A 20427-nucleotide genomic window follows, 5' to 3' on the forward strand; every position below is an offset into this window, starting at 1 on the left:
AGTGGGGGAAGGGTAAAAAGGAGAGACTGGTTAATGGGTACAAAATTATAGCTGGATAGGGCTAATAAGTTCTAGTGTTCTCTAGCACTATAGGATGACTATAAATAAAAAGAATTTATTGTATATTTTCTAATAACTGGAAGAGAGGATGTTGAATGTTCCAACACAAATAATAAATGAGGTGATGGATGTGCTAATTACTCTGATTTGATTATTACACATTGTATACATGTATCAAAATATTATACTGTACCCCACATATATGTACAGTTATGTGTGATTAAAATAATTTTTTTGAAAAAGAAAGCTGAAATAACATGTTTTATATATTTTATATTTAAAATGTAAATATTTCTCATGATGTTAAGTATTCTCAAAAACATTAGTCTCAATGGGAAGCAATATTTGAGTATATTTAAATTGTTTAACCACCTCTGTTGTTGAACCATCAACAGAATATTTTGATGAACTTTTTTTTTTTTTTTTTGAGACAGGATCTCACTCTGTTATCCATGCTGGAGTACAGTGGTGCAGTCATGGCTCACTGCAGCCTCAACCTCTCCCAGGTCCAAGCGATCCTCCCACCTCAGCCTGTTGAGTAGCTGAGACCACAGGTGTGCCACCACACCTAGCTTGCTTTATTTATTTATGACAGGATCTCCCTATGTTGCCCAGGCTGGAGTGTAGTGGCACGATCTTGGCTCACTGCAACCTCCACCTATCGGGTTCAAATGGTTCTTCTGCCTTAGCCTCCTGAATAGCTGGGACTACAGGGACCTGCCACCATGCCCGGCTAATTTTTGTATTTTTAGTAGTGATGGGGTTTCACCATATTGGTCAGGCTGGTCTCCAAGTCCCAACCTCAGGTGATCTGCTTGCCTCAGCCTCCCAAAGTGCTGGGATTATAGGCGTGAGCAACCACATTCAGCCTAAATTTTACTTTCGTAGAGATGGAATCTCACTGTGTTGTCCAAGCTGTGATGAACTTCTTCAGGTTTTTTTTTTTTTTAAACAGAGTTTCTCTCTGTCACCCAGGCTGGAGTGCAGTGGCGCCATCTCGGTTCATTGCAGCTTCCGCCTCCCGGGTTCAGGCAGTTCTCCTGCCTCAGCCTCCTAGTAGCTGGGATTACAGGTGTGCACCACCACACCCAGCTCATTTTTTGTATTTTTGGTAGAGACGGGGTTTCACAATGTTGGCCAGGCTGGTCTCTCGAACTTCTGACCTCAAGGGATCCTCCCGCCTCAACCTTCTAAAGTGCTGGGATTACGAGTGTGAGCCACTGCCCCCATCAGTAATGAACTTCTTTGAATATAAATCTTTGACCACATTTTCAGTTATTTCATTGGGTTAAATTCCTAGATTGTTAAGCTTAAGGTTAAGATGTTAAGGGTGATTCTGTTTGCTTATGTTTAAGCAAAATGTAAATGTTAATCTATTTCATTGTACCATTGCCACAATTATTTTATTTTTAAATCTTCTAATTTGATGAAAAAAGACACATTTCACTTTCTCTTTTTTTCTGGTTTTTTTTTTTTTTTTTTTTTTTTAGACCAAGTCTTGCTCTGTCACTCAGGCTGGAGTACAGTGTCACAATAGTGTCTCACTGCGACCTCTGCCTCTGGGTTCATGTGATTCTCCTGCCTCAGTCTCCCGAGCAGCTGGGATTATGGGTGCGGGCCACCACACCCCGTTAATTTTTGTATTTTTAGTAGAGATGAGGTTTCACCGTATTACCCAGGCTGGTCTTGAACTCCTGACCTCAAGTGATGCATTTGCCTCGGCCTTCTAAAGTGCTGGGATTACAGGTGTGAGCCATCATGCCTGGCCTGTTTTTCTTTGATTACTTATGAAGTGTAGCAAGCTTTTTGATCATTGATTATGTTTATTTCTGATTTTATAAATCGCTGGGCATGGTGGCTCACGCTTATAATCCCAGCACTTTTTGGAGGCTGAGGTGAGTGGATCACTTGAGCCCAGGAGTTGGAAACCAGTCTGGGCAACATGATAAAACCCCGTCTCTACAAAAAATACGAAAATTAGCCGAGCATGGTGGTGTGTGCCTGTAGGCCCAGCTACTTGGGAGGCTGAGGTGGGAGGATCACTTGGGCCCAGCTACTCAGGAGGCTGAAGTGAGAGGATCACTTGGGCCTGGTGGGTCAAGGCTGCATTGAGCTGGAAATTGTGCCACTGTCCTTTAGCCTGGGCAGCAGGGTGAGACCCTGACTCAACAAACTGAAACAAACAAAAATATGTAATTCTCAACTTGCATTTTGCCTTTCAATTCATGTGCATTTTGACCTGCAAAATTTTAAAATAATATAATTATATAATTAAACCTGTATTTTGCTTAGTTCTTTCACAGTTCATGAACTGATATATTTTAATAGGTAACCAATATATGATCATAGTATTACTTCATTTTTATATTTTCACCAATTTTTTTTTTTTTTTGAGATGGAGCCTTGCTGTGTTGCCAGGCTGGAGTACAGTGGTGCGATCTCGGCTCACTGCAACCTCCAACTCCCTGGTTCAAGCGATTCTTCTGCCTTAGCCTGCCGAGTAGCTGGGATTACAGGCATGCACCACCACGCCCAGCTAATTTTTGTATTTTTAGTAGAGACAGGCTTTCGCCATGTTGGCCAGGATGGTCTCGATCTCCTGACCTCATGATCCGCCCGCCTCGGCCTCCCAAAATGCTGAGATTACAGGCGTGAGCTACTGTGCCCAGGCTAATTTTGTATTTTTAGTAGAGATGAGGTTTCTCCCTGTTGGCCAGGCTGGTCTTGAACTCCTGAACTCAGGTGATCTGCCTGCCTCGGCCTCCCAAAGTGCTGGGATTATAGGCGTGAGCCACCGCACCCGGCCTATGAATGATTTGTTAATGTGTTATTGAATTTGATTTGCAGTATTTTGTTGAGTATTTTTGCATCGGTGTTTATCATCTTTTTTTGATGTTTCTTTTTGGTATCAGGGTAATATTGGCCTTGTAGAATGAGTTTGGAACTATTCTCTTCACTATTTTTTGGAATAGGTTGAGTAGGATTGGTATTAGTTCTTCCTTAAATGTTTGGTAGAATTCAGCAGTCAAGCCATTGGATCCCAGGCTTCTTTTTTATTACAGCTTTTCCTTATGGTTTTGATCTTGTTTTTTGTTTTGTTTTGTTTTGTTTTTGAGATGGAGTCTCACTCTGTCACTGAGGCTGGAGTGCATCGGTGTAATACCGGCTCACTGCAGCCTCCGCCTCCTGGGTTCAAGTGATTCTCCTGCCTCAGCCTCCCGAGTAGTGGGGACTGCAGGCGTGTGCCACCATGCCTGGCTAACTTTTGTATTTTTAGTAGAGACAGGGTTTCACCTGATCTTGTTACTTGTTACTGGTCTGTTCAGGTTTTGGATTTTTTCATGGTTAATGTTGGTAGGTTTTTTCTAGGTTTTCCAATTTATTGGCATATAGTTGCTTATAGTAGCCTCTAACAATCCTTTGAATTTCTGAAGTATCAGTTGTAATGTCTCCTTTTTCATCTCTGATTTTATTTATTTGGGTCTTCTCTTTTTGTTAGTTTGGTTAAAGGTTGTCAATTTTGTTTATCTTTTCATATCTTGAGATATGAGTAGTTGATACACTACAATTACAGTGTTATTATATTCTGTTTCTCTGTGTACTTACTATTACCAGTGAGTTTTGTACCTTCAGATGATTTTTATTTCTCATTAACATCTTTTGCTTTCAGATTGAAGAATTCCGTTTAGCATTTCTTGTAGGACAGTTCTGATGTTGATGAAATCCCTCAGCTTTTGTTTGGGAAAGTCTTTATTTCTCCTTCATGTTTGTAGGATATTTTCGCTGGATATACTATTCTAGAGTAAATGTTTTTTTTTCCTTTTGCATTTGAAATATGTCATACCACTCTCTCCTGGCCTGTAGGGTCTCCACTAAAAAGTCCACTGCCAGATGTATTGGAGCTCCATTGTATTTTTTAAAATTGTTATTTGTTTCTATTGTCTTGCTGCTTTTAGGATCCTTTCTTTATCATTGACCTTTGGGAGTTTGATTATTAAATGTCTTGAAGTAGTACTCTTTGGGTTAAACTGGCTTGCATTCTATAACTTCCTTGTACTTGAATATTGATATCTTTCTCTAGGTTTGGGAAATTCTCTGTTATTATTCATTTGAATAAACTTTCTGCCCCCTCTCTCTCTCTACCTCATCTTTAAGGCCAATAACTCTTAGATTTGCCCTTTTGAGGTTATTTTGTATTAATAGATCTTGTAGATGTGCTTCATTCTTTTGTCTCCTCTGACTTTGTATTTTCAAAGAGGCTGTCTTCAAGCTCACCATTTTTTTCTTCTTCTTGATCAATTCTGCTGCTAAGAGATTGATACTTTCTTTAGTATGTCAGTTGCATTTTCAACTCCAGAATTTCTGCTTGGTTATTTTTAATTATTTCCGTCCCTTTGTTAAATTTATTTGACAGGATTCTGAATTCCTTCTGTGTGCTCTCTTGAATTTCATTGAGTTTCCTCTAAACAGCTATTTTGAATTATCTGTCTGAAAGGTCACATATCTCTGTCTCTCTGGAATTAGTCTCTGGTACCATATTTAGTTCATTTGGTGAGGTTATGTTTTCTTGGATTACCTTGATGTTTGTGGATGTTTGTTGGTGTCTAGGCATTGGAGAGTTAGGTATTTATTATAGTCTTTACAGTCTGGGCTTGTTTTTACCCATCTTTCTTGCGAAGGCTTCCTAAGTGTCTGAAGGGACTTGAGTGTTGTGATCTCAGTCTCTCGTCACTGCATTTGTATGTACGTTAGATGGCACCCCAAGTGTTGTAAAACTGTAGCTCTTGCAGACTCATAGAGGTACCACCTCGGTGGTCTTAGGTAAAATCCAGAATGATTCTCTGGATTACCAGGCAGAGACTCTTGTTCTCTTCTCTTACTCTCTCCTAAACAATTGGAATTTGTCTGTCTCTGCTGAGCTACCTGGAGCTAGGGGAGAGGTTACACAAGCACCCCTGTGGCCACCCCACCATTGGAACTACACTGGGTCAGACCTAAAGTCAGCACAGCATTGGGTCTCTTGCCCAAGGCCTGCAGTAACCACCACCTGTGTTATTCACTCAAGGCCCTAGGGCTTTACAGTTGGCAAGTGGCAAAGCCAGCCATGTTGTATCCTTCCCTTCAGGGTGGCAAGTTCTCTCCGTCCCTGGGTGGGTCCAGAGATGTTTGGAAGCCAGGGCCTGGAGTCGGAAACCTTAGGAATCTATCTAGTGCGTTGTTCTGCTGCAGCTGAGCTAGCACCCAAGTAACAAGACAAAGTCCTTCCCATTTTTTTTTGTCCTCTTTCTGCAAACAGAGGCATCTCTCCAAACAGAGGCATCTCTCCCTGTGGCCACCACCACCGCAGACCTGCGGCAGGTACCACCTGGCTACTGCCAGTGTTCACTCAAGGCCCGAGGGCTCTTGATTTAGGTTGTGATGAATGCTGCCAGGCCTAGGACTCTCCCTTCAGTACAATGGGCTCTTGTCTGGCCCAGGACAGGCCCAGAGCCTCTTCGAAAATACAGTCAGAGGATACAAAAGAAAAAAGAATAAAAAAGAATGAAAATGCCATCCAAGAACCAAGTCCTAGAGTTGGGGACCCCAAGAACCTGCTTAGTGCTCTACATAACCCAAATAGTAAAGGGAACTTTGTCTTGTAGCTTAGTGTCTCCGGTACCTAAGCTGGAAACTCTGTTTCCCAGGCTGGAGTACAACGGTGTGATCTTGGCTCACTGCAGCTGCTGCCTCCCAGGTTCAGGTTCAAGCAATTCTTCTGTCTCGGCCTCCTGAGTAGCTGGGACTACAGGCATACACCACCACGTCCAGCTAATTTTTGCATTTTTAGTAGAGACAAGGTTTCACCATGTTGGCCAGGCTGGTCTCGAACTCCTGACCTCAGGTTATCCACCCACCTCGGCCTCCCAAAGTGCTGGGATTATAGACATGAGCCACCATACCCGGCCCCTTTACTCTGCTTTCTTTTCTCAAGCAGAAGGAGTCTCTCCCTGTAGCCACCACAGCTGGGAATGTGCTGGGTCATACCTGCAGACAGCATGTCTCAGTCTCATCCACGGCCCCACGGCAAATACCACCTGGCTACCAGTGCTGATTATTTGGGGCCTCATGGGTCTTTAGTCAGCGGGTGATGAATGCTGCCAGGGCTGAATCCTTCCTTTCAAGGCAGTGAGTTCCTTTCTGGCCCAGAGTATGTCTAGAAATGTCATTCAGGAGCCAGGGTCTAGAGTGGGGACTTCAGAACGCTGCCTACTCCTACTGTGGCTGAGCTGGTATCCAAGTTGCAAGACAAAGTCCTCTTTACTCTTCCCTCTCCTCTCCTCAAGCAGAGAGAAGGGGTCTTTCCCAGAGCTGTGAGCTGTGCTGCCTGGGTTTTGGGAAGGGGTGGCACGAGCTCTCCCTTGGCCATCCTGGCTGATGTCTCACTAGATTATGTGTCCCCGAAATCTACTGGCTCTGAGCCCAGCACAGCATCAGGACTTGCCCAGGATTTGCAGTCCTTGTGGCTGAGACTACCTTTCAGGTTTATTTAGGACCCCAGAGCACTTTAGCCCACGGCAGCAAGGGTTGCTGGAACTCAGGTTCTAGCCACTGAAATGAATGATTCCCCTCTGGCTAGGTCCGGTCTAAAATGCTCCCTCCATGGGTACGTGGGTAGCGGCTGAGTTTTGCCCAGGGTTACTTTCTGCTGTGACAGAGTAGCACTGAGTTCCAATGCAAAATTCCACAGTAACTGTGCTCTCCCTGCTTCAAGTGCACAAATTCTGTCTCCATGCCACACAGCCACTGCCGGGGGGATAGGGGAAGGGTGGTATTGGCAATTCAAGTTTTTCCTACCCTCTGCAATGCCTCTTTCAGTGATAGGGAGTTAAAACCAGGTCCTGGGATCACTTACCTGACTTTTGGTTGTTTTCAAGGTGCCTTTTGTGTGGATAGTTGGTCAATTTGTTGTTCCTGTGGGAAGGATGATCAGTGGATGCTTCTATTTGGCCATCTTGCTCCTCCTCCTCCTTCCTTGGGGCAAATTCTTTAGCTACATTGCCCACCTACTCAGTTACCTCATTTAAAGGAAAAATAAATAATGTTGGAAGTGTAGTTCTAAACTTTGGCTGTACTCTTCACAATAGCAAAGATGTGGAATCAACCTCCATGTCCATCGGTGGGCTGGATAAAGAAAATGTGGTACATATACACCATGGATTACCATGCAGCCGTAAAAAAAGAATGAAATTATACCGTTTGCAGCAATAGGGATGCAGCTAGAGGCCATAAAAAAAGAAGAAATTATGCCTTTTGCAGCAATAGGGATGTAGCTAGAGGCCATCATCCTAAGCAAGTTAATTCAGGAACAGAAAACCAAATACTGCATTTTCTCAGTTATAAGTAGGAGCTAAACATTGAGTACACAAGGACGTAAAGATGAGAACAATAGACACTGGGGACTATTGGGGGAGGGAGGGAGAGAGGTAAGGATTGAAAAACTGTTGGGTACCTGGGTGATAGGATCATTCGTACACCAAACCCCAGTGATACTCAATTTACCAATTTAACAAACCTGCACATGTATCCCCTGAACCTAAAGTAAAAGCTGAAAAAATAATAAATAAACTTAGGTTGCATATTAGAATTGCCTGTTTAAATACCCAAAGCTCAGGCTATAGTGCAGACCTGGTTGGATCCTGGCATTATTTTTCTTAAGTTTCCCAAATGATTACAATGTAGAGCCAAGGTTGAGAGCCAGTGAAGTTCTTTCAAAGCACATACCCATTTGATCTTGGGTATTCTGACTTTAGTCATTTCAGAGTAGCTAGGGAAGTTCTAATTGGGGGGTATTGGCTTGATAGGCCGAATCTCCTTCATTCTCATATTTCTACTAATAGTGTGCTGTGTATATACAGTGGGGTAAAATCACCCTGGTGAGAAGCAAGTTTGGTATATGGTGCAAGAAGCACTGAACTTGAGGTTGGAAGATCAGGATCTAGTCCTGATCCTGCTACAATCTTTGTAACTTTAGTCAAGTTACAAAACCACATACTTTATTTCAGGCTGGGTGCTGCTGCTTATGCCTGTAATCCCAGCACTTTGGGAGGCGGGGTGGGCAGATAACTTGAGGTCAGGAGTCCAAGACCAGCCTGGCCAACATGGCAAAACCCTGTCTCTATGAAAAAGAGAGAAATAAATAAAAAGACAATCTGTGTTTCCATTTTCCTTATCTGAAAGAGTGGGGAAAATAAGACTAATAGTCTGTAAATTCCTTTCTAGCTCTAAAACTTCAAGTTTGTGAGCCAGTGGGGATAGGGGAGAGGCAGGTGGACTTCATGTGCCTGAAGAATAGGTGAGCAAGAGGAGCCACAACACTGATGTGATAGGACATTGTTGAAGGAGCGAACAGTGGGATAAGAGGAAAGAAACTGTGTGAATAAGGAGGTTTATTACCTGGAGGTAAGGGGGTGGGATGGGATTAGATAGGGATAAGTAGGAGAGACTGGCCTAAGGGAATACAGAGTTGGGGATGGTGGCGGTAGCTTGGCACCTGGTAATGATGTGGTCTAGGTTCTTATCATGAGTCAAATGGCTCATGGGGAAATGTGGCCAGAGGAGCCCCCTTCAAAAAAGGAGATAAAAAGCAGGAGATATTTTTGTCGTTGCATATCTGAGATGAGGTAAGAGCAGAAATATTGATACTAAGGGTTTAAGAGGTTTTATTGATCACTAACTTTTGTTTTCAATAGGTAATATATTCACATGATTCAAAAAGAAAAACATTATTTGAAAAGATACACAGTCAAAAAAGTCTTGATCTCACCCTCAGCTCCCTGGACCTTCTCTATGCTCTTTTGCTTCCAACTTTTTTTTTTTTTTTTTTGAGACGGGAGTCTCGCTCTGTTGCCCAGGCTGGAAAGCAGTGGAATTTCAGCTAGCTGGAATGCTGATGATGGCACACTGCAGCCTCAGTCTCCTCAGCTCAAGTGATCCTCCCAATTCAGTCTCCTGAGTAGCTGGGACTACAAAACCCAGTCGATTTTTTATTCTTTTTTTTTTTTTTTTAGTTGAAACAATATCTCACTATGTTGCCTGGGCTGGTCTCGAACTCATAGGCTCAGGCTGGAGTGCAGTGGCACAATCATGACTCGCTGTAACCTCTGCCTCCCGGGCTCAAGTGATTCTCCCACCTCAGCCTTCTGAGTAGCTGGGACTACAGGCACACGGTACCACACCTACTAATTTTTTGTATTTTTTTGTAGAGGCAGATTTCACCATGTTGCCCAGGCTGATCTCGAATTCCTGAGCTCAAGCAGTCTGCCCTCAGCACCGCCAAAGTGATGGGATTACAAGCATGAGCTGCTATACCTGGTTCCAACTTTTTTAATATGAAAAATTTCAGGTTGGGTGCGGTGGCTCACACCTATAATCCCAGCACTTTGGGAGGCCGAGGCGGGAGGATTGCTTGAGCCTAGGAGTTTGAGATAAGCCTTGGCAACATAGGGAGACCCTATCTCTACAAATAATCAACAGATTAGCTGGGCATGATTGTGTGCACCTGTAGTCCCAGCTACTCTGGGGCTGAAGTGGGAGGTTACTTGAGCCCAGGAGTTTGAAGCTGCAGTGAGCTGTGATCATACCACGACACTCTAGCCTAGGTGACAGAGCAAGACTCTGTCTCAAAAAAAAAAAAAAAAATTCAAACATATACAAAAGTTGAAACAATAATACATTGTACACCATGTAGTTTAAACAAGTGTTAACATTTTGCCATTTTGGGGCCAATATCTACCTTTGTTGAATAATTTGAAAACAAGCTGCAGACATAATGACACTTTATCCCTGTGCTTTATGCATCTTCTAATAATAAAGAATATTCTCTACCTAATTACAAATAACATTACCACACCCAAGAAAATTAAAAATAATGCCCTAATATCTTCTACTCAGTTCACATTCAGTTTCCCCCAGCTGCCTGAAAAATTATTTTATGACTCTTTTCTTCAAACCAGATCGGAGTAACATTTCTGCATTGCATTTGGTTGTTATGACTCTCAGTCTCTTTTAATCTATAACTCTATCCTTCCCCTATTTTTTCCCCCAGGGTTTTGGCTTTTTGAAGAGACCAGACCAGTTTTATTATAGCAAGTTCCATATTCTAGTTCTGTCAGATTATGTTTTCTTCTGATTTTTCTTGTTGCTCTATCTCTTGAATTTCCTATGAAGGAGAAATTACGTTTGAAGACTTGTTTAGACCCAGGTTAGGCACTTTTGGTAATAATACATCATAACTTAGGCTGTGTGCTTAAAGTTACATCACATCAGGAGGCATAAATGAAGAGTCTCATTCTGATTGTTGCTGAGTTTGATCACTAGGTTAAGCTGGCGACTGTCACATCTTCCCGTTATAATGGTACTCAGTTTTTCCCCTTTGCAATTAGGAAGTAATCTCTGGAATGATCCTTTGGCACTGTGGTAACCTTCTGTTTTCCAACAATTTTCGATTATGCAAAAATGATTTTTAGCAACCTGTGATCATCCTTGCCTGAATCATTTATTTCATTTGGGGTTGCACAATGGTGATTTTGAAATTCTTTCTTTCCTTCTACATTTATTGACTGGTAGTCTTCTGTAAAAGAGAGCTTTGCTGCTCTACTGAGGATGAACCCTTCTAAAAAGGCTGTAAATTGCTTAATTCTTTCTCTTTGTCAGTCTTCAGAATAAGTCATAACGTCATAGGTACCTCCAATGATGGGAAGAGGTGTTTTTGTTTTTGTTTTTTTTGGTTTGTTTTTCTGAGAAGGAGTCTCACTCTGTTGCCCAGGCTGAAGTGCAGTGGCATGATCTCGGCTCACTGCAAGCTCCCCCTCCCGGGTTCACGCCATTCTCCTATCTCAGCCTCCCGAGTAGCTGGGACTACAAGCGCCCGCCACCACGCCCAGCTGATTTTTTGTATTTTTAGTAGAGACGGGGTTTCACCGTGGTCTTGATCTCCTGACCTTGTGATCTGCCCGCCTTGGCCTCCCGAAGTGCTGGGATTACAGGCGTTTGCCACCGCGCCCGGCTGAAGAGGTGTTTTTTTGTTTTTTCACTCTCTGAGTTATTGCTGGGGATTCATGGATTCTTACTTATTCATGATATAATCAATTTTAGTAATTTCCCATTCTCTTTTGATACTCAAATTGACTCAAATTTGCCCAGTGGAAAACCTTAAAACTGGCTCCTGTGTTCTTGTAACACACTCCTCATTAGTATGAGTGCTTCCTTCCCTCTGGTATAACATCGTTTTTTAAATTCACCTTGTAAGATAACCATTTTTATTGGTCTCATATTTCTTTCTAGAGTATTTTAACACTAGCATATGTAAAATATTTTTTCTCCCCTTTCCCCCAAAAAGGTAGCGCAATGTACTCAACGGTTTACTCTGTTTTTTTCTTTCAAAAATATACCTTGGAGATCTTTTTGTGTCAGTACACAGACAGCATTCTCCTTCTTGCTGTGTGTTTTTTTGTTTTTTGTTTTTTGTTTTTTGCATTTCATTTGCATGGATGTTCTGTAATTTAAATCAGTCCCTATTGATGGACATCTGGGTAATTTCCTAACTTTGCTATTACAAGCAATGCTGTAGTGAATAACACTATACATATGTCATCTTGTATGGTGATAAGTGTATCTGTAGGATTGCTATCCAGAAGTGGAATTGCTAGGTTAATGGTTTATGTAATAGTAATTTTTTTTTAAGAGATGAAGTTTCATTGTGTTGCCCACACTGGAGTGCAGTGGCTATTTACAGATGCTATTATAGCTCACCACAGCCTTGAACTCCTGGCCTCAGGCAGTTCTCCTGTCTTACCCCTCAAGTACCCAGGTTTACAGGTGTGTGCCAGCACACCCAGCTTGTAATTGTGATTTTGAAAGACATTACCTAATTGCCGGTGTTGTACCACTTTTCTCTAATACCAGCAAAGAATAAGAGTGCCTGTTTCACCATAACCTTGCTGGAACAGTGCATTATCAAATTTTTGGAATTTTGCTAATCTGATGAGTGAAAAATTGTTTTTTGCTGCTTTTGTGTGAGGGTAAACATCTTGTCATATGTTGAATGTTCATTTGTATTTCTTTTTCTGTGAATTTTCTGATCATATTCTTTGTCCATTTTTATATGTTTGTCCCAATTGATCTTTTTATTTTATATGTCTGTATAAGCACATACACGTACACATACCTATGCATATATTTTTTTCTATATCATTCTATATAGGGAGATTTGTTCTTTTATCACTGATAAGATTGCAAGTATTTTTTTCTTAGTTTGTTGTTTTTTTGATTTACAATGTTTTTTGCTTTGCAGAATTGATTTTTTTTGCATTTGAACTTATCAATCTTTTCTCTTATGGCTTTATTATTATTAGTTTTTAGAGACAGGATCTAGCTCTCTTGCCCAGACTGGATTGCAGTGGCATGATCATAGCTCACTGTAACCTCAAGCTCTTGACCTCAAGTGGTCCTCCTGCTTTAGTCGCCCGAATAGCTGGGACCACCAGCATGCACCACCACGCCAGTTCCATGTATAAGTTTTATATCTACAGTAAAGAATATTTCAAGACTTAAACTGAAAATTTAATGAAAAATATAATGTATAGATATTATGGATAAAATCGGAAAAAAACTTATACCTAAAACTTTGTGAAGTTTAAAAAGCTAAATTTGAAATCCTGTTAGAAAAGCAGGTCTTATATTTCATATATGTACAAAATATTTTGTTTTGGGCTGTAAGCATATACAAATAGTGTGACATGTTAATTCATCTTAATTTGACAGAATTAGGAATGAAGGTATAGAGAGGGCTCTAAGGCTTAAAGTCACAGTTTTGTGATTCCTAAGTGAAGCTGCTGTAAGTCTGTGAATTTTGCTTCTACAGTCTTTGAATGCTTGCTGATGAGTGGCCTAAAATCTCAAAAAAGGCTGCGGGCAGTGGCTCTTGCTTGTAATCTCAGCACTTTGGGAGGCTGAGGCAGGTGGATCGCTTGAGCCCAGAAGTTCAAGACCAGCCTGGGCAACATGGTGAAACACTGTCTCTACCAAAAAAAAAAAAAAAAAAATTACCCAGATGTGGTGGCATATGCCTGTGGTCCCAGCTACTTGGGAGCCTGAGGTGGGAGGGTTGCTTGAGCCCAGAAGGTTGAGCTGCAGTGAGCTATCATCTGTTACTGCACTCCAGCCTGGGTGACAGAACGAGACCCTGTCTCAAAAAAAAAAAAAAAAAATCTCCAGAAAGGTAATCTTTGTAGACTTAATGAAAACCCTATTTTAACATTCTCTAAAAATGACAATGTTGACTTGATAACTTGTGATATTTACATTGACTTTTGTTGAAGAGATAGGTTAAGTCTGTAATTTCTGTATAATACAGTGGCTTTATTTTATTTTCTCTCTCTCTCTCTTTTTTTTTTTTGTTGTTGTTGTTGTTTGTTTTTAGAATTTTGATTTGGCTACTGGGCTGCTACCTTGAAATCCAAGCCCTAAAAATGCCGGCTTCTTTGGACTTAGAAGATGACCTGGATAAATGATAAAAATTAAGAAACAGATTTTGGTGAGTGAAACCTTATATGAGAGCCAATTTAGTATATATATTAAGCCAACTTAATGGCTTATATAAAGCCAACTTAATGCTTATTTTGTTTTTTTCTGATACTGTCTTTTTGGAAAAACTGTCTAGAATGTATTTATTAATCTTGGAGACATTTAATAAAATACAAATGCCATTCTTCTGTTTTTAAATGGGTTTTTTACTACAAACTATGTAGTTTCTCATCTTTTTTATAAATGATAATCTTAGGTTTCACTGTAGAAGACAATGAAAGACCAGTAAACAATACTTATTTTTAGAATTTATGTTGATTAAAACTATAATAGGGTATTATACTTCAAATAAATACCTTTGATTAAAAATAGAAATAAATATATGTTGAAAGTTGCAAACTCAGCATAACTCATAGTTTGATACTGTATTTAGATCTGAGGTGAGCTAAAGCCCAGCAAAAATTAGATTGTTTTTATCTTGAAATTTGTATTTCCCTCCCTCCTAGCTTTTGTGTAGCACTCCAATAACAGATCCTGGCAGTCCCCTGCTGGGAGATATGTCATAATGGGTCTAAATTGGCACAGGGGACTCTTCAGAAGTGCTTCATAAGCCCACATGAGAAGTTGTTAATATTAAAACATTTTTTGCATCATCTCCCTGCCCTCTCTCCTTCTTCTTTTGAGAATTTCCTTCATGTACAGTATTATGACAGGGGCTTGGATATGTGCCTTGGTGCCCTAACATCCTTAGATTTTTATCTCAGTTTGTTGAAGTGACGACTCTGGCAAGCAGTCGTTGTTTACGTTAAATGTAATTTAAGAGTTTATTGCTGGTTTTCCTTAAAGACACTGGCATTTGCAAGTTGCTAAGAGGTAGTTTTTATATCTAGAAAGTTTTTTTTTTCTTTCTTTCTTTCTGAGACTTAAGAACTTTGTGCCAGGAGCAGAAGCCCATCATTTCTGCCAGGGTGAGCAGTGCATTGAGGTATGTACAACCAGTCCTTCACTCCCAGATCCTAGGAGGAAAGAAGGAGTGCTATTAGGAGCAAAGAGGGAAGGAAGCAAGCACTGTAGAGCTGTTGCCACAAGCAGCTACTCTTCTGTGTAAATCTTTATCTGACTAACAAAGACTGCCGCTCCCTACTTAGAGAATACTCATGCTGGGTGCACAATTGACGTTTTAAAGCAGTAAAAAGATACAAGAAAAATTCCCTAGGGAAAATATTTTTCTAAAAGCATGTTTTGAGAAGAAATTAAATGTGCTACTTTCTCTTTGGAGTGGGCTGAGTTCTGAGTTGTTAAAGATGCATCAGGTTGAAATGCACATAACATAAATTAGCCATTTTAAAGTGAATAATTCAGTGGCATTTAGTAGATTCACTGTGTACAACCACCACTTCTGTCTAGTTCCAAAACATGTCCGTCACTCCAAAATGAAACTTCATAACCATTAAGATGTCCCATTCCCCATCCCGCTTCCACTCACAACCACTAATCCTTCTGTCTCTATGATTTTACCTATTCTAGATATTTCATACAAATTAGGCCGCGTGCGGTGGCTCACGCCTGATATCCCAACACTCTGGGAGGCCAAGGCAGGTGGATCACTTGAGTCAGGAGTTTGAGACTAGCCTGGCCAATATGGTGAACCTCATCTCTCCTAAAAATAAACAAAATTAGCCGGGCATGGTGGTATGTGCCTGTAATCCCAGCTACTTGGGATGCTGAGGCAGGAGAATCACTTGAACCTGGGAGGCAGAGGTTGCAGTGAGCCAAGATCACGCCACTGCACTCCTGCCTGGGTAACAGAGCCAGACTCCATCTCAAAAATAATAATAATAGGCCGGCTGCCGTGGCTTACGCCTGTGGTTCCAGCACTTTGGGAGGCCGAGGTGGGCAGATCACAAGGTCAGGAGATCGAGACCATCCTGGCTAACACGGTGTAAACCCCGTCTTTACTAAAAATGCAAAAAGTTAGCCGGGCGTGGTGGTGGGCACCTGTGGTCCCAGCTACTTGGGAGGCTGAGGCAGGAGAATGGCGTGAACCTGGGAGGTGGAGCTTGCAGTGAGCCGAGGTCATGCCACTGCACTCCAGCCTGGGCGACAAAGCGAAACTCCCTCTCAAATAAATAAATAAATAATAATAATAAAATAAATAAATAGAATTGTGCAATATATGACCTTTTATGTCTGACTGCTGTTACTTAGCATGTGGTTTTTGAGGTTTATCTACATTGTAGCATGTATCAGCACTTCATTCCTTATTATATCTAAATAATATTCTGTCTATATGTATCTACCACACTTTGTTTATCCATTCACTTGTTGATGGACATTTGAGTTTTTGGCTATTGTGAATAATGTTGCTGTGAACATATGTGTAATTTAGAGTTATTCTTTTTTTTTTTTTTTTTTTTTTTAGTAGAAACGAGGTTTGCCACGTTGGCCAGGCTGGTCTCGAACTCCTGACCTCAAGTGATCCACCCGCCTTGGCCTCCCAAAGTACTGGGATTACAGGTGTGAGCCACCGTGCCAGCCTTTCTTAAATTTTGTTTTTACATTTTTTTTTCAGTGAATATTCTTCCATTTAAGGCAGGAATAATTGCCATAAAGAATATTATTTTATTGTTATGCTGTGTGTGACTGTAACACTTTGACATTTACTGAGTGTTTATAATCATTTTTAATTTTTTTGAGACAGAGTCTCACTCTGTTGCTCAGAGCAACAGTAGTGCAGTAGCACAATTTCAGCTCACTGCAACCTCAGCCTCATGAGTTGCTGGGACTATAGGCACACACCACCAGGCCCAGCTAATATTTGTACTTTCTGTGAAGATGGGGTTTCACCATGTTCCCCAGGCTGGTCTCAAAAGCCTGAGCTTGAGCTGTCTGCCCACCTTGGCTTCCCAAAGTGCTGGAATTACAGGTGTGAGCCACCACACCTAGCCATAGTAAGCCTTTATGCAAAGTTGGAGTAGGAATTTGCGGAACTGCTGATAAACCTATGACACAATATCAAGATACCTACCTGTAAATGCAATGTCAGGCATTTGATGCCTCAATAGTCAGAAAAACTGTTGGATTTCCTCGCTGTAGGGCTTTACAATAACGCTTTTATCCTTACATTTTTCTAAAGATAAATTATTTGTTAGATGAGTAAGAAAGATACCATTGTTGTCATTGGTTGACTTCAATAGATTGAAACTTGAAGAAATTGCATTGGATCACTGCTATTCACTTAACTTTTCTCATTACTACTACCATAGTTCCCTCAAAGTTTGTTGAATAAAGCTTTCTAGATGCTGCTTCATACAGCACATAGATGAATTGTTGATTTCCTAATATCAGGCCCCCACGTAACCTATGGTATATACTTTTTTGTAAGCTGTAATTTGAAATTTTCAGATGCTTTGAACTTGACACATAATCAAGCAATTCATTGGCACACCAGGGCAAAATATCAACCTGCTAAAGAGATTTATTTATTTATTTGTTTATTTATTTTTGAGACAGAGGTTCACTCTTGTTGCCCAGGCTGGAGTGCAATGGCGCTATCTCGGTTCACTGCAACATCCGCCTCCCAGGTTCAAGTGATTCTCCTGCCTCAGCCTCCCAGTAGCTGGGATTACAGGCATGCGCCACCACACCCAGCTAATTTTGTATTTTTGTAGAGACGGGGTTTCTCCATGTTGGTCAGGCTGGTCTCGAACTCCTGACCTCAGGTGATCCACCTGCCTCGGCCTCCCAAAGTGCTGGGATTACAGGCTCTTTATTTAATCTTCAACTTTAAAAACTAGCTGTCATTCAGTTAAGCCTAAATATGAGGTAGGAGGTGGGAATCGACTCCAGAGGCAGGGCTTGAACACCAGACCAAATTGAGGACTAGCTAAAACAGGGGTGGGGCAGGAGCAACTTTCCATAAGACATGTCCACCGGTGTGCCATTTCAGTTTACCATTGCCATGACAACACCCAGGACTTACCAACCCTCTCCATGGCAATGACCCAAGTTACCATACTTTTGCTAGCAATTTCTGCATAAACCACCTGTTATTCTACACGCTTAAAAGTAGGTATAGGCCAGGCACGACAGCTCACGCCTATAATCCCAACATTTTGGGAGGCCGAGGCGGGTGGATGACCTGAGGTCAGGAGTTCGAGACCAGCCTGGGCAACACTGTGAAACCCCATCTCTACTAAAATGTGTCACTGCACTCCAACCTGGGCGAGACAGAGCTCGACTCAATCTCAAAAAAATTAAAATAAATAAATATTTGAAAATAGATATAAATATAACCCCTGGCTGGGTACAGTAGGAGGCTGAGGTGGGCGGATTGCTTAAGCTCAGGAGTTCGAGACCAGCTTGGGCAACACGGTGAAACTCCGTCTCTACCAAAATACAAAAAATTAGTCAAGCGTGGTGGCATCCGCCTGTAGTCTCAGCTAATTGGGAAGCTGAGGCAGGAAAATTGCTTGAACCTGGAAGGCGGAGGTTGCAGTGAGCTGAGATCACACCACTTCACTTCAGCCTAGGTGACAGAGCGAGACTCCATCTAAAAAAAAAAAAAATTTGGTGTAAATATAACTGCAAAACTGCCCTGAGCTGCTAGTCTCAGCACACTGCCTATGGGGTAGTCCTGCTCTGCAGGAGCAGTCACAGAGTTGTAACACTGCAGCTTCAATAGAGCTGTTTTCTTCTACCCTACCCTGGCTCACCCTTAGGTTCTTTCCTGGGTGAAGCCAAGAACGCTTGAAGGCTAAACCCCACTTTGGGGGCTTGCCTCTCCTGCATCAAATACAGGTTAATTTGTAAATGGCAAAGTTTGTTTTGAGGTTTTTCCTCAATAACTTGTTTCCTAGGCCTGTTAGGCCATCTCTAAAATAGATCTTGCTCTTTTAATTTTTTTTTTAAGAGCAGGATCTTGCTCTCTTACCCAAGCTGGAGTGTAGTGGCACAATCATAGCTCACTGTAGCCTTGACCTCCCAGGCTCAAGCAGTTCTGCCACCCTAGCCTCCCAAGTAGCTGGGACTACAGGTGTGCATCACCACATCTGATTAATTTTTACATTTTTTTTTTGTAGAGATGGGCTCTTACTGTGTTGACAGGAGTGGTCTCAAAATATCCTCCAACCTCAGCCTCCCAAAGTGCTGGAATTACAGGCCCGAACCACCACACCTGGCCTATTTTGTGTTTTAAAAAGATCCCTCTGGCTGCTGTCTGAAGACAGATTGGAGGCAGGAGACACCTGAAAGCACACTTTTTAATGGGGTTGTTTTTTTGATAAATTTGTTTAAGTTTCTTGTGGACTCTGGATATTAGACCTTTGTTAGATGGGTAGATTGCAAACATTTTGTCCCAGTCTGTAGGTTGTCTGTTCATTCTGGTGATAGTTTCTTTTGCTGTGCAGAAGCTCTTTATTTTAATTAGATCCCATTTGTCAATTTTTTTGTTGGAATTGCTGTTGGCGTTTTTGTCATGAAATCTTTGCCCATGCCCATGTCCTGAATGGTATTGCCTAGATTTTCTTCTGAGGTTTTTTAGTTTTGGGTATTACATTTTAGTCTTTAATCCATTTTGAGTTAATTTATGTAAGGATGGTGTAAGGAAGGGGTCCAGTTTCAATTTTCTGCATATGGCTAGCCGGTTCTCCCAGCACCATTTATTAAATAAGGAATCCTATTTAGTCATAAGTGTCTCTCAGATCACAGCACAATCAAATTAGAACTCAAGATTAAGAAGTTCACTCATAACCACACAACTAAGTGGAAATTGAACAACCTGCTCCTGAATGACTTTTGGGTAAATAATGAAATTAAGACAGAAATCAAGAAGTTTTTTGAAACTAATGAGAACAAAGAGACAATATACCAGAATCTCTGGGACAGTGTTAAACAGTGTTAAGTGGGAAATTTATAGCACTAAATGCCCACATCAAAAAGCTAGAGAGATCTCAAGTTAACAATCTAACATCTCAACTAAAAGAACTGGAAAATGAGCAAATAAACCCCAAAGCTAGCAAAAGATCAAGAAATAACCAAGATTAGAGCTGAACTGAAGGAGATAGAGACACGAAAAACCCTTCAAAAAATCAGTGAATCCAGAAGCTGGTTTTTTGGGGAAAAAAAAAAAATAATAATGGATCACTAGTTATAATAGACCACTAGCAAGACTAATAAAGAAGAAAGAAGAATTAAATAAACAATCAGAAATGATAAGGGGGCTATCACCACTGATACCACAGAAATACTATAAACACCTCTGTGTACATAAACTAGAAAATCTAAAAGAAATGGATAAATGCCTAGACAAATACACTCTGAACTGAACCAGGAAGACTGAACCAGGAAGAAACTAAATCTCTGAATATAGCAGTTAACAAGTTCTGAAATTGAGGCAATAATAAATAGCCTACCAACCAAAGAAGTTTCTTTAAAAATTATTTTTTTGGAGGGAAGGCCAGCAATTTTTCATAGACTTTCTATTTCTCTCTTTTTTTTTTTTTTTAAAGTACTGTGTAGTGCCCATAGTATTGTTAAACTGACAATTCCTGTATCTGCCAGCATAAGGTTTTCCAGATCTAGATACACAGTCTTCATGTCATGACCAACGGCCTATTTAGGGAGACTATCAAAGTCCAGGCTTTTTAGTTAGTCTCCTTTCTGGTTAAAGATTCTTTTGGAAAATGTTTCTTAGATTTTAAATTGTTTTCTTGCAGTTGTTCCAACTTTGGAATAGTTGCTAAATAGCTATAGCTTTGTAGGCAGTCATCATTTTTCCTGCTAAGCAGCAACTTTTAAGCCCTA

The 20427-nt window shown here is 41.0% G+C and overlaps 1 protein-coding gene and 1 long non-coding RNA gene across 8 annotated transcripts in view; one reads left to right on the top strand and one right to left on the bottom strand.

Moving 5' to 3' along the window:
- Positions 1–20427, top strand: part of LOC105496246 (nuclear receptor coactivator 6) — a 119205-nt gene that overhangs the window by 23882 nt on the left and 74896 nt on the right. For all 6 annotated transcript variants that reach the window (XM_011766459.3, XM_011766463.3, XM_071079472.1 and 3 more), the window contains exon 2: positions 13520–13633. The gene's annotated coding sequence lies outside the window, so the exon portion shown is untranslated. The remainder of the gene's footprint in view (positions 1–13519; positions 13634–20427) is intronic.
- The window catches only part of LOC105496245 (uncharacterized), a 69076-nt gene that overhangs the window by 2291 nt on the left and 46358 nt on the right, over positions 1–20427 (bottom strand). For both annotated transcript variants that reach the window (XR_011613403.1, XR_011613404.1), the window contains one exon: positions 6953–7115. This is a non-coding gene — a long non-coding RNA (uncharacterized lncRNA). The remainder of the gene's footprint in view (positions 1–6952; positions 7116–20427) is intronic.

The sequence above is a fragment of the Macaca nemestrina genome, chromosome 15, assembly GCF_043159975.1.
Source record: "Macaca nemestrina isolate mMacNem1 chromosome 15, mMacNem.hap1, whole genome shotgun sequence".
Lineage (NCBI taxonomy): Eukaryota > Metazoa > Chordata > Mammalia > Primates > Cercopithecidae > Macaca > Macaca nemestrina.